Raw genomic sequence first — 13,875 nt, forward strand, 5'->3', positions numbered from 1 at the left:
CCGCAATTATTTTGAATGTGTTAATGGAATTTTATACACGCAACTGTCAAGTTACACATATTTGGAGTTACGAAAATACGAGAATCGTCGCCCTAAAGTGAAATTATTTAGTACTTGGAAAGATTTCCTTAGGATATTCAGCAAATATGTATGTGGATTTATTTATAGTTCTGAATGGTGGCTGTAGTAAATATGCTATAGATAAAAATAATAAATTAGCAATTGAGATATTAGCGAGTGCCGATAACTTCTGTTTACCGATAAACAGATTTACAGTGGCGATAAACTTGTCGTACCAAAAACTTATGATTTTACTTAACGAACCTTATTATTCAAAAAAATACAAATTACGAATATAATAATAATATTTCACTTGCAGTAAGTGTTTAGCCTAAGGACGGCTTTTCAACTTAATTCAGCGTTAATGTGTTAGTTATTTATATAAACGGCGACACCTCGTTTTGCGTTCAGCAAATTCTTTAAATTTTTTGCATGAAATGGAGACACCTCGTTTTGCGTTCAGCAAAGACATTATAAATTTGTTACATGAAATGGAGAAAAAACGCCGAAAAAACGAACACGGGACCAGCAGCATATCAACCAAACATGCTGACCACTACGCCAACAAATCACATAACGCGATGCAATTGGTGTCCGTAGTGGTTCGTTAGTCACTTCTACATCGATCAAATAATCAGAGTAGTCGGAATGATGTGATTTGAACGAAATGTTGAGGTGGATAGTATATGTGTGTGAGTAAGTAAATAAAAGATTCTCTGTATGATGTTTTTTTGTTGTGAATGCGTTTTAAAACAACATGCTTAATTAATTAATTTTACATCCAAATTTTTGTGGTTATTTCGCTAATGTATGAAATATCAGCTTGCAGGAGATAAAACATTGTTCTACCTTGGTGTATATTCGGCGAGAGGGCGAAAGGAAAACTAGAAAAAACCTTTTCTAATACTTGACTTAACTTAAAAACTAAAGACTACAACTGACAGACTTAATTTTACAAACAGGAGGATTAACTGGTGAGAAAACTTATGATTTTTATTTAACTCAAGCAACCAAAATATTTCTTTTGAATTAAAACAATTAGAATAAGATTTTTGTCCAGTTTTTTGAAAATATCTCGATCTAAAATCTCCAAATGCATCGAACTATTTCACCATAACATGAGACGCAATCACTCATTTCCTAATAATAAAAAAATGATCCTGGGAATGTGAACGTCAAACGCACCCAGCATATTTATTATTTCGTATGATTAAGACTCTCGGGAGAAGTTTATAGTGCAGTACAGTGTCATTTGAAAAAGTAAAAACTACCAGTTATTCGGATAAATTAACGACAATTGTACTTGTAAGTAATTGAACTAATAGTCAATTAATCGAGAAAATAGAAAACAAAAGAATTATAACGCTAAACGGTTACGATAATCTGGGCGATTATCGCTTTGTCACTTTGTACATTGTTCATTTTGATACGTCGGCCATGTTGCTGTTGATTTTTTTTTGTTTATTTTTGTTAAGTTGAATTTCCATATTAAACTGTGCGATACCGGTACAATACCTTTTCGATTATTACCAACAATACCACAAATGCAGTGACTGAAAACATTTCTTTTGGTTTAAATCAAGAAAATAACAAGAAATTAGATTAACTCCCCTCGATAGTGTTCATAGTGTTCTGGATTAATGGTACTCTGAAATTTGTAGATTTAACGGAATTCAAAATGTGACTGACTGCAATTAATCATACAATTTCCAGATCACATGATTTGTCCTTGCTAATACATAACGTATCCTTTGTGCAGATTAACTGTACACTTCGGACCCGCAGACGAAATAGCTTTTTCTTTCTTTAATTCAATATTAAATTGTAACTAAACAGATACGACTAATGGTAGAAAAAAATCAATTTAATAATCGTTCCGATAACAGCGTAAAAACAGAGAATCTGATACGTGATTCCATTGACAAAATAAGCTTTTCGGATTAAACCTCTGTGTGTAGTCCGCATAACTTTCAAGTGTGTGTAGGTTTCACTGAACGTTCTTTTGTATTTGTGATATTAATTTGTAAAAGCTACAGGAATTACAGAAATCTAAATTTTGGTCAGGTTGGTTTTTATTGTTGAATATTACCAATAAAGCATTATAGGGCCCTGTTTCAATGTCGTCGTTCAAAGTTAGTCGTTTGTTAATTTTTTTAAACATTCAAATTCAGGCAACGATTTTACGTTTTCATATTAAAGTGATACCCTGGCTAGAGCAGCAAAAACAAATTTTGTTTTGTTGTTTGTTTTAATATTAATTCGATTAATTTGTTTTTCGTTTTTTTTTTGTTTCCAGGTGAAAGCTAGCAATTCATCCATCGGATCGTTATCCGTCAATTTTGTTGTTGATTTTCAACTTTCAGTATAAACTTCAAAAAAAAAAACTTTTCGTTCGGATTATAAAATCATTCTGGTGAGTATATTTTATCCGTTTCAATTTCCATACTGTAAAACATCCTCATTGTGTTCTTATAATCGGAAAGAATTGTGTTGACCGTTGATTGTTTTCAAATTGTTTATCGAATGGAAACGGAATTGAAGAGGAATTTAGTTCAGACCTTTGTCTTGGTTGTGAAAATGATTTGAAGATTTATTTAGTTATGTACACCGAGGTAGATCAATATTGTTACATTGATGTTGAAATCACCATCAACAGTTTGTATTAGAAGTACTGGACATCAGTGTTCAAACACAATAAGCGATAGCTCAATTCATCGATTGACGGAAATCAGTTCGTAGTCCTTCTACCGAATTTAATTTTAAAAACTATTATCCGAATGACGCTTATTGATTCGTTGGTTATATCCTCCACCGGAATTTTGTTTTTATTTTAAGATCTAATTTATTTACAGTTGAATTTGTAACGAATCAATTCCGTTAAATATTTTAGACATTACTCGAATACTTTGCTTCTATTGTTGGATGCCATTCAAATATGCTGCAGACACGTGATTTTATGCAATATGTTTGCGCTGCATGTTGCTTAGATGAAGGGCATTTGTATTGCAGTTGTATGACTCTCTTATTACAGGGGTGTAACTTATAACCATTTTTATTGTCGCTGCTTAGTACATTTTTGATTTTAATACCAGCCCTGTTGAATGTAGTTCAAAATGATCGACTCGTTTTTTTAAATTTTCTGGATGTAATTTTCGGCAACAACGATTTTCTGTTATAGTAACTCTTGATTGACTTCGGCAATTGTCTAAAATCGATGGTATTTCTACGGTATTTTACGTCAATTTGTATAGTAAAGTAGTATCTATTCCACCTTGATAAACAGCCATTGCACAAATGGTACTGGTTTCGCCATTCACGTGAAGAGAACGAATAGGGAAAATTTTATTTGCGTCAAACCAGGGCCGTATCTAGATGGGGCGCAGGGTGGGGCGGCACCCCTCCTAGCGAAGTCATTTTTTCAATTTTTTTTAATTTTTCCCATACAAAATATTTTTTTTGGACCTTGCGCCCCCCCTAGCGCACTCAGATTTTGAAGTCTGGCTACGGCCCTGCGTCAAACGCCACACCAGCCGTTTATTAACGCTCAGTTTACGTGGGTTTTGCGATTATTTTTTACGTTCTCAATTTTAATTTCTGCTCTTCATTATACAAACAAGCCCATCCCGCACACCAGGAAATATTTCTTCATTTTTCGAAAATGGAAAACTTTGTGTGACCTAGTTTACGCGGTGTGATAAGTTAAAAGCGTATCACACACCTTCCAGAGCCTTCACCTAGAAATTTAATGAAGTCACATCCCAATGAATAAATTATGGTTCGGTTTGAAACGAAAATGCGTCGGAATGTGTTTCAGTTGAAATTCTCGTGCTAGTTATCGTACAATACAATTGTTCGGAAAGCCTTCGATCGGAAACGTTATTCATCTATAGTTTTACGTTTAATCCACGCCATTAGTCGTACTCCTTTGTGACGATCTGCCTGTTTTTTTTATTTTGCGATTTTGTATGGAAATGAAAACTAAAATTGAGATATCTCTTTGCTGTTTTAAGTGGTTTTTCATATTTTTTTGGACCAAAATGTTCTTCTCCAACATAAAGATTTAACCAATCGTATCGAAAGTGTTTGCTTAGTGTTCGATACAAAAACGTTGAAAAACTCAAAAAAAAAACACGAAAAACGTTTACTTCAATTAGTTTCAATGCATCTAAGACTAGAGCCGGAGATCATCTATAGCTTATTCTGGTCGTTCTTGTGGATAACAATAATGACTAGCCGTTTGTAAGGCCTTAAAAGTAATGCGAGCCTGGCTACCTCCTCTCTATTCAAAGAACATTTAATTCCTTGGTAATTCCACTAAATCATTCCGCGTGCTCACGCTGTTTTATACGAAATTGTGAATTCAATTCATAACCGAAATTGTCATCACTGCTGGGTATCGACTCGTTTTCGTTGCCAAACTGCAGTACTCAGTTTTTAAAATTAACCCAAACTTATACCTCACAGCGAAATCATCCAACCGTTGCTTGTCCATTTGAATTGATTTCAATTTCTTAAATTTTTTTTTGTTCATCTGACCAGATCAATAGTCTTACGATCCTCAATGCAGTGAACCCATGTCAATGTATAATATAATCACAGACTTGTTCAATGGTCAAATATTTGCTTACTGGCGAATAATTCCAACACCTTTGATTTATGAAGTTACTGGACTGTCAGTCCATTGACATAACAATATTCTGTTACTGGACATCTCTCATAGGTACGCGAAACTAAAATGTAAATATGATTCTTTTGTGTTCAAATAGCGACGCTCGCGTCAACCACACTCAACAGTGTATGTCGAAGATGGAACTCTTTCATATTGATCTTTGAGTCCCAATGTTTTCTTTTTATTTTGCGTTTTGTTTTGTTCGTCGAATGTATATAAATAAATAAAACCCAAATATCAAGAAACAAAATTTACTTTTTTACGCATCACATTCTGCGCTGCACACTCCACACTGTTCTCGTTTAGAACATACATTTCCAATTTATGTGATTCAGATGCATGCAAGCTCTCTGTGCACATTTAAAATATACACAATTGTATTTACTGCAGAGAAACCAGAAGGCCAGTGACCTTGATGGTGGGAGCTGCCTGCCTGCCCCCTCCACCCTTTCCTATTAACACTATCATTTGCCAAGACTTTGTTGTCAAAGGAATACACATAGTTAGCGTATGCACATAGAATAATGTATTACGTTGTGTCGTACAATGGGCAACGAAATGAACACCAGCTTTCATGTATAATATATAAATGATGGCAACACAACATTTTCGTATACATAAAATGCGATCTAACACACTCGTTTTGATACAGTTAAAATCACCATATTGTATACATGGTGTGTACGTACACTACGTATAATATGTGTGGTGTATCTATCCCATTTATTAAAATATGCAAAAGGATAGTCACTAAATACTTCTTCTTTGTAACAACAAAGAATTTTTTTTAATTATTTTGACTCGTGGTAAACAAGTACAAATAGGTCTGCACAGAAAGAAAACATTATACAGCGACACACACATCAGGGTACGTTGTGCTTAAATGTAAATATAAATTTATTAATGCGTTTTACACAATTTAAGTGTATGAGCCGCCAGTATAAGTTTTTTTGGTAGCTGGAGCGAAGCGATATTGTAAATTTTAATGTATAATGCAAAACGCAGTTTTGAAAACGTTCTGCTAGTTAATAACAGTTTGCGTGGTTGGCGTGGTTTTAGGCCGCAGATTATTTACATTCTTGTTTCGATATTGTTGTTTTTTCGATAGAGGGATGGAAATAGCGCAGAGTGAGGAGTGAATTGTATATTTTGGATTGCAGCTGACTTGGTAGTTAAAACGGTTGTTGCGAGAGTGAGAAAGAGAGAGATTTTAAATTAAATCTTCCTTGCATTCGGAAACTTTCAAACTGATGATAAACAAATTTAAAATAAATTAATTTAACAATGAGTTCATTGTCATAATTTTGGATGACTTCCTGTTTTAAATAAAATGTGCTGTGACTATACACGCATTACATTACATTCACAGTTGCACTCGAATACGTTAAAAATTTGACGAAATAGTAGAAAATCGAAATCGAAATGAAGATTTTTCGATAGTCGTTCCGCTTTTCGATCGATAATTCCCCAGCTACTATCCCAGTCCCGATCGAGCAGGTGGACGAGAATGTTCGATCGATTTAAGATGTTAGTAAATTGTTCTTTGTGGGGAAATTGAGCTGCATACGCTGCTGCCGATATCGAAAACATCTAAACATAAGAACTAATAAGCACGTCCGGACTGGCAATAGTGGGAGATCGGGCGATATGTTCTTCACTTTTTTACGTTCATATCAGGCCACCAAAAAATTCCAGGCCCTGCTAGTAAAACAATCAAAATCTAATGATCTGTCTTGTCGAAACACATGAGCGATTTTGCGTTGATGAGATCGACAATTAATCTACGTGTTCCATTGGTTAGCCTGTGGTGAATATCTAGTTAGAATTGCGGAACGTAGATTAATTGTCGATCCCATCAACGCAAAATGGCTCGTATGTTTCGGCCTTATATTTGTCACTGACGATAGAGGTTTTTTTTTCATTTTTTTTTTCGTGAAAAACGACACCAGCTCTTGGCTCTCTATGATGACTCAAAATTCATTAAAAGCTTTAATGTTCGTTTACAATGTCCGAGGGCTGGTTGAATTAGTTTCTCAGTATTTCAATCTTTTGTTTTAAGGTAACATCTACTGTAATAGCGGCGAAACAAAGTTTCATAATGACTAAAAAAGAATCGTCTTCAGTATACTACCCTCTTCCTCTCTCTCTCTCTCTCTTGCTATGAATTACTGAAAATACATCAAAAGACTTCGATACAAATCGCACAAATTCAACAGTTTTGAATCTCAGCGTATTTTATAGCCCATATATGTGTGCGTTTATCCCTACTTCGATTTTATCAAAACCGAAATGAGTATGTCCGCACACACATGACGAAGAAGAATAGACAGAAAATTAATTCAAGTGAATTGAAATAACTTGAACCAATTTTTCATTTTCGTATTTCATTTTAGGCACAATTTTTTTTCGGGTCTAATTTAACATTTTATTAATGCTAGGAATTATCGACTTATAGCCGTAGCACAATCTGACTTTAAAGCCATACCGTGCACACAATCATCGATACGGCTAACGACATAACAAATACGCGAAAAATCACACCAACCATTTTATACTTCAAAATCTACTGGACGGCTGTTGTTACAAAAAAAAATGTTTATGTATGAAGTAAAGGTCGTTTGGTTTTCTTTGTTAAAAAATTCATTTAGTCAAAAGAGCACTATCTGTCTGTGATTTTTTTTTTGTGTGTGAATATAATTGAATTTTACGTATAGTTTTTACGTACCTAAACTTTGTGTGTCCATTGTTGGCATAAGTTTATTATGGTTTCTCACTCAATTCGTATTTAATGCGACGACGACGTTGCATATAATAACCCATCGTTTCGTTTATTCAACCATAACTGTTCCAGGAAATATAACCAAATTTTATTGGTTCTCATACGCGTCGTCTACAATTTTAAATTTTCTTACATCCATAATGGTTTCGATGGCATTATAATTCAGACACGTTTCTTCGGAATTAGTATTGAAAAAATTAGGACATGGGGAGGAAGTTCAAATGATTTTGGTAAAAAAGGATTAACGAAAAGGAAAAGTGGACTGGATTAACGAATGTATATCCTAGTCAAAACCAATTTTTTGCCATAGGGACAGATTTTTTTTTTAAATTTGTCATGCGGCACTACACCTTCATTCTGATTACGATATGACCTGTTTATGATATTTAAAATTGGTCGAAACTCGACCTGGCCAGATCTATCCTCGTTACGGCCCTCAAAACAGGACCTATTTTTCGGAAATTTTAATTCTGAAAATTCTGAAAATATTCTTAGGAATTTTTCGGAACTTTTCAGAATTTTTGAGAATTCAAATTTCCAAAAATAAGACCTGGCTTCAAAAGCGACAGTATGGCAATGGTTTCAAATCATGACCTCTCTAGATGGGCTCATATATGCACTGGGTTCTCGTTCTTGAGTTTATCAAATAAATGAGCTTATTACAGACTCAGATATAAGAAGGCAATTTTTTTTTTTGAATTTTTTGTTGTTAGCAAACTGGTACCGGTTGCCATTGAGATACTCACCGATTGCATATCTATTTTAGCTGTTTGAACTACAAGAAAAACTTAAAATTCTAAAATTTCTTGAACCAATTTGATTTGGTTTTATTGCTTAAACATAAAATACAAAGAGTAAAAAAATCGACCAACTCCATCGGAAGTTTGTTTTGAGTCAGCCATTTCGGATTAAAATTTTATTGAAATAAAAAAAAACGAATTCGTAGAAGTTCATTTAGTATTATCTGTTGAATAGACATAGTCATCCGACCATCACCGAACAATTGTTTCATACAATTTTGGCTTCAATTTAACCGTGAAGCTCTCCGCTGTTCTGTCTAAAAACAAATTTTTCTGACATTTAATAAAATACAAACTGACTACCAGCAGAGCTTCTTGAAATTACATTTGAAATGATACTGTCACACTTACTCTGTGGTATGGGAGACTATCATTCGCTAGTTATAGCGCTAAATATATAACAGAGCAACTTACATGACCATGGTATTTCACGATAAGAAATTTTTCTGTTTTAAAACAAAAGTAACGAACAAATTTTTCGTGTGGTTTTTGGTTTAAACCACTTATATTGTGTTTACGAAGACCTTGAGCATTATTATCAAGTTATGCGTCTTTGAATGAATAAAAAAAAAACAAACGAACTTGATGTCGATAAAAAGAACTTTGTGATATGAATGATGGTTCAGTTTCATTCTATCAACAACAACAAAAATTGCTTTACATAATCGTGTGTACACCATCGTTATACTCGTAATACCGACGTTTTTCCGCTTCCTTCGTACATTATATCCAACTGTAATATCACAATCACGTTACCATTTAGCATCCGTGATTATCTTCTGCAGCACACATATGAAGCAATTTGAATGAAATTTCCATGCATCCAAAATAATAATAATTATTATTGTTGGCCGGTCGATTTTCCAAAAAAGAAAGATCCATTTTCGCTTTGTTCGTTATTTCAATGTTTTGTACAAAATGCTTTTTAAAGTTGAACTCAAGAACACGAACGAGCAATAGAAGGTTGTACAGTTAGCTTTTTTCTGTTCGTCTTCTATACACTCTTGATTCGTTTTTTGAGAATTTAACGAAAAAAAACATTTTAGTACATATACGCCGTGTATACGCTCGTGATATTTTAAACAATAACGATTTGCGTGACTTTGGACGGAATGTGTTTATGGAGGTGAGATGATTCTCTTTTTTTATTGTTATTTTGTCTGCGGGTCATTTTCTGATGCCTGGTATTTCAGAACTGTATTATACACATCGCGAAGCCAATTAACATTTTTTTTTTTGTAACATCAATCGGTTTGAAGAATAAAAAACATAAAAATTGCAATTAATCGTGAAGAAAAACTAAAAAAAAATCAAAATAAATCGAAAGTTGAATCACCTGTTTTCTGGTTATTGCAAATTTTACGTTGTGCGAATGTTAAAAAAAAAGAAATGAGCGAAAAAACCAACCAGCAGATTCATACATATTATTTTACCATTCCAAACCGATAAAATGTTACTTTTATTAAATGTGTGTCATCGTGCCCTCATTTTTTTTCGACTTTATTAAAAATGCAACTTTGTGATGTGAGGATTTTGCAATTTTTGTGTGTTTGCATCAGACAAAATTTGTAAAGAGAAGGAAGTTTACTTTTGAAATTGAAAAAAAAACTACAACAAGGACCACCTGTGTAGATATGATACTGGGAATATTTTGGAATTTTAGGGAATATTCGGGAATTAATTCCCAAATAATTGTTACTCCGGTTTGTGGTCAAAGCGTAGCGGGCAACAAGTCACACGATAAAATGAAATTTCGAAATTTTTTTCCGATGTCAACACAAGTTTTTCACAACAACGGATCGCGAAGTTTCAGATCAGGTTAGAAAAAGACTATTTTCTCGCCTGCGTTGAGAATATGTAATTATTCTTCTGCTGACATTACGAACACTTGGTTTATTACAACGACATCTATTTGCGAAGTAGAAAAACGTATTTCTATTGGTAGAGTAGAAGAAGTATAGACGATCTTTTCTAGAATCACAGCCAAGTACAACCAGATCAGTTTTTCAGAAATCATATTATGGACTTAGATGACAAGGTTTTCGAAGTCAAAACTGCATTGATGATATATATTAAAGTAAAAATATCTTGGAATATTTGGGAATAAATTTGTAAATTAATTACAAAAATTGTTCGATCGAGATCTTTAACTTCGTGAGTAAATTCTATGAAATTAAATAGCTTCATGATCATCAATACTGTTGTCAATTCAACAGCAGCACACACGTATGCCAATTTGTTGAATCAGCTGTTCTCTATAGAATAGTAGATCAATGATCTCGAATTTTCGTGTATCGTCAACAACCCATGTATACGATATTCGGTGTCAATTAGAACCACTTCAGGGATTGTTTAAAAAAAAATTAATCGGTTGATTGAAATATCGCAGTGCCATCGTTGATTTTGTGATTTTATAACCAAAAACATCGCAAAATTTCCTCTGTGCGAAATAACGAAAAATCCATTTTCCATCGAATGCACATCAGCCCTTGAAGGTAGATTTATTCGGCGGTCCAATTCGATCGATGGAAAATTGTTTTTTTTTTTGCTTTCAAATGATTAATTAATATCGACATGTAGTTCTGTGTAAGTTTCTTGCGCCAGTAGTTCTGCAATCTAGGCGCAATGTGGTAACATAACGTTTCTCGACTCTCAACGAGAACGTGTATATCAATTAATCAATTAAATTTATTTTAATTTCATATTTTCAAATTCAGACAAAATTAACAGTTTTCTATAGCAACGACTGTATCTATTGCATGGTTCCTGAAAAATATTGCATCATAACAACTGTTAGTTTCCGTACTAGGCTCAATTAATTAAACAAAAATTCTACCTTTTTTCTTCATCGATTAATGAACGCAAAAACATGTTTTCATTCGGAATGACGCAATTTGCGTTACAGAGTTGTAATCTAATGTCAAGTCACATTATAATAATTTTTGTGCGCGGAATAATTTCAAATCTTTTCATTTTTCCAATGTTCCAATCATGTACACTTACGTCCCATGAGAGTCTTCCTGCAAAAGACGACCCAGGCGCTGGTCATTCGGCTATATACCCAATTCAATCTTATTACTAATTACCGAATAATTGACCGCAATGCTTATGCCGATTAGAAAATGCAACCAGACAGGTTTTATGTGGTCAATTAATTTTACATTTGGAACGAGAGCTAAATCGAATCTAATTACCTATTTACCGACTAAAGTTTTTATCAGTGAGTGCGCTTATCTTTCGCTTGCACAAAATCTCTTTCAAGACAAGACGGTTGTGCGTAGTATAAACGGTTTTACTATTGGGCATATTTAATGTATATATAATGACGACACACGACATGTAAGCATTTTCAAAAAAGTGTAAGCTAGGTGTGCTTATATAAAATGAAATACAAATGCGCAATAGCTACGGTTTTTTGCCTCTTTCTATATTCCTCCCAAAAATGCAATTGTGTAAAGCTTTTTCATGTGTAATGAACATCTTTTCGTTTTTTTTTTGAGACGGCCGAATAACTGGCAAAGCCTCTGTGTATGTATTAATATATGCAAGTGTACATAGCGCTTTTTTACATACCCGTCAACATACAGCAATAAAGTACATCGTGACAATAAGGTCGCAGTTATTTTTTTTTCTCGTTGAATGTGTGTGCACTACACATTATTACATAGCAACAATGGATTTTCATTCTCGTTTAAAAAAAAATGAAAATTGAGAACAGCTGTTAGTTGTTCCACCTATTTACGTTTCAAATCATTCACATTTTCAGGAGAAAATACTCAGACTTTCATTATATGGTGAATTCTATATGTATTAAATGGTTGTGGAAAAATGAAGCGAAATACACCCACATATTTAACGTTTCCTTGTTTTTGTTTGTTGGTCTCATGTCAATAGACTCTCTCTTGCTCGTGGAGCATCAATTTGTTGTTGGTTGGTTGGTGTTTTTTTTTTATTTATTTAATTTATTTTGATTGTGTACATATATTATAATACGCAGTTCAACAACTACTTGATTTGTACTTTATATCGTCTAGAATATTTTAAATTAAAAGATATCTAGCTGGGTGTATTATAATAATATTTCGTCGTCATTCGATGATATTGAAATGTTAATGAAACTATTAAATAATAATAAAAATAAAAAAATAAAACTTTTTCTGTTATTTTTTGTCATTAAATTTGATTTGTAATAACAGAAATTTATCCTCGTGTGTTATCTCTAATGTTTACATTATCCATGATATTTAATGTGCCTTTGTGTAATTCCAACAAATCCGTTCAATTTTCCAAACGTTAACTCAAATTGAAAACAACAAAGAATCATATTTCTCATCAGACGTTTGTTGTTGTTGTTGTTGTTTTTTTTTTTTGTTATAAGCTTCAGCAGGTTCTAAACAAAGAATATAATTTATATTATGGTTTATATATATTCCTTAATGATTCTACTACTCGTTTCTACGTATGTAACGTACACAACAACGTGGTGTGTGAAAACTGAGAACGAAATATACTCGAATGAATCATACAATGAATATATACTTATATAAAAAAACGAGATGCATTTTGTGAAGAAGACAAAGACACTTCACTCTTCTTTTTGCATGATTTGACAGTATTCATGGAATGGGACAATGTGAGACCTCGGAATGATGATGGGAAGTGAGTTTTTATTGTTCGTGACGATTTATCTGTAAAAGCAAGCGTATACCAGGACGATAATTTCTTTATTCTGCAGGGTTACCTTTATTCGATAAGTTATTTGAAAGTTCGAAATGCGACGTTAGTAATTCGGATTGTGTATAATGCTATGTTAGAGCTTCGTTAAGCACTCAAAAGTATCCCTTTGTTGGGATGACGATTTCCTTTTCTAACTTCTACACGTGACATCCTCTGTACAATTTTAGAGCTCGATGGTCGAATTTGTCGTCCTAGACAAGACCAACTTTATTCAATTGTAGACAATGGAATTAACTAATTTTTACTTGAACCGTAAAACACTTGAAAGCTATCTACTGGTGTCAATACCCCCACAATAGATCGAAATATATATATTTTTTTATAAAAGAATTCTGAGTGTCGATAACAAAACTTTTATTTTTTGGAAGACTTGTGGGTTTTCATGAATGTGTTCCAAAAAAAAAAGAGCCCAGAGTCATGTGTTTGGCATAAACACTTTAACGCTGAAATGTTTATAGAGTTAAACGTATTTCTGGTTTGGGACACAGAACAAGAAACTATAATGCACCATAGGCAGAACTATTTTCAAATTTTATTAATTGCAAAGTTTCATGTGACGATTATTTTCAAAACTCAACTTTGTTGAATTTTGATTTTATTCAACATAGTTGAAACTGATCGTCACATGTAATTCCAATAAAATATAGAAAAAGACCGTGATACCACCATCAAATTCTCAGAACTAACACATCCATGAAAAACAACAAAATGTATATAACCATTGAACGTACGCTCTTGCGCATTTACTATTACTCTCTCTCTCAATACAACAAAAACCAACCTTCTCTCGCCTCTCTGACTCTTTCGAAAAATCCCATTCACACAAACAA

The 13,875-nt window shown here is 33.3% G+C and overlaps 1 protein-coding gene across 4 annotated transcripts in view; it reads left to right on the forward strand.

Moving 5' to 3' along the window:
- Positions 1 to 1,225: 1,225 nt before the first annotated feature.
- LOC119069282 (AN1-type zinc finger protein 5) overlaps positions 1,226 to 13,875 on the forward strand; it is a 36,522-nt gene continuing 23,872 nt past the window's right edge. The window contains exons 1-2 of one of the 4 annotated variants that reach the window (XM_037173345.1): positions 1,226 to 1,365; positions 2,357 to 2,473. The gene's annotated coding sequence lies outside the window, so the exon portion shown is untranslated. Of the gene's footprint in view, positions 1,366 to 1,573; positions 2,125 to 2,356; positions 2,474 to 9,416; positions 9,435 to 13,875 lie in introns of those variants that run through there. The other 3 variants (XM_037173344.1, XM_037173348.1, XM_037173347.1) reach the window with 3 other exon arrangements.

Source organism: Bradysia coprophila, assembly GCF_014529535.1.
Source record: "Bradysia coprophila strain Holo2 chromosome X unlocalized genomic scaffold, BU_Bcop_v1 contig_26, whole genome shotgun sequence".
In the NCBI taxonomy this organism is placed as follows: Eukaryota; Metazoa; Arthropoda; class Insecta; order Diptera; family Sciaridae; genus Bradysia; species Bradysia coprophila.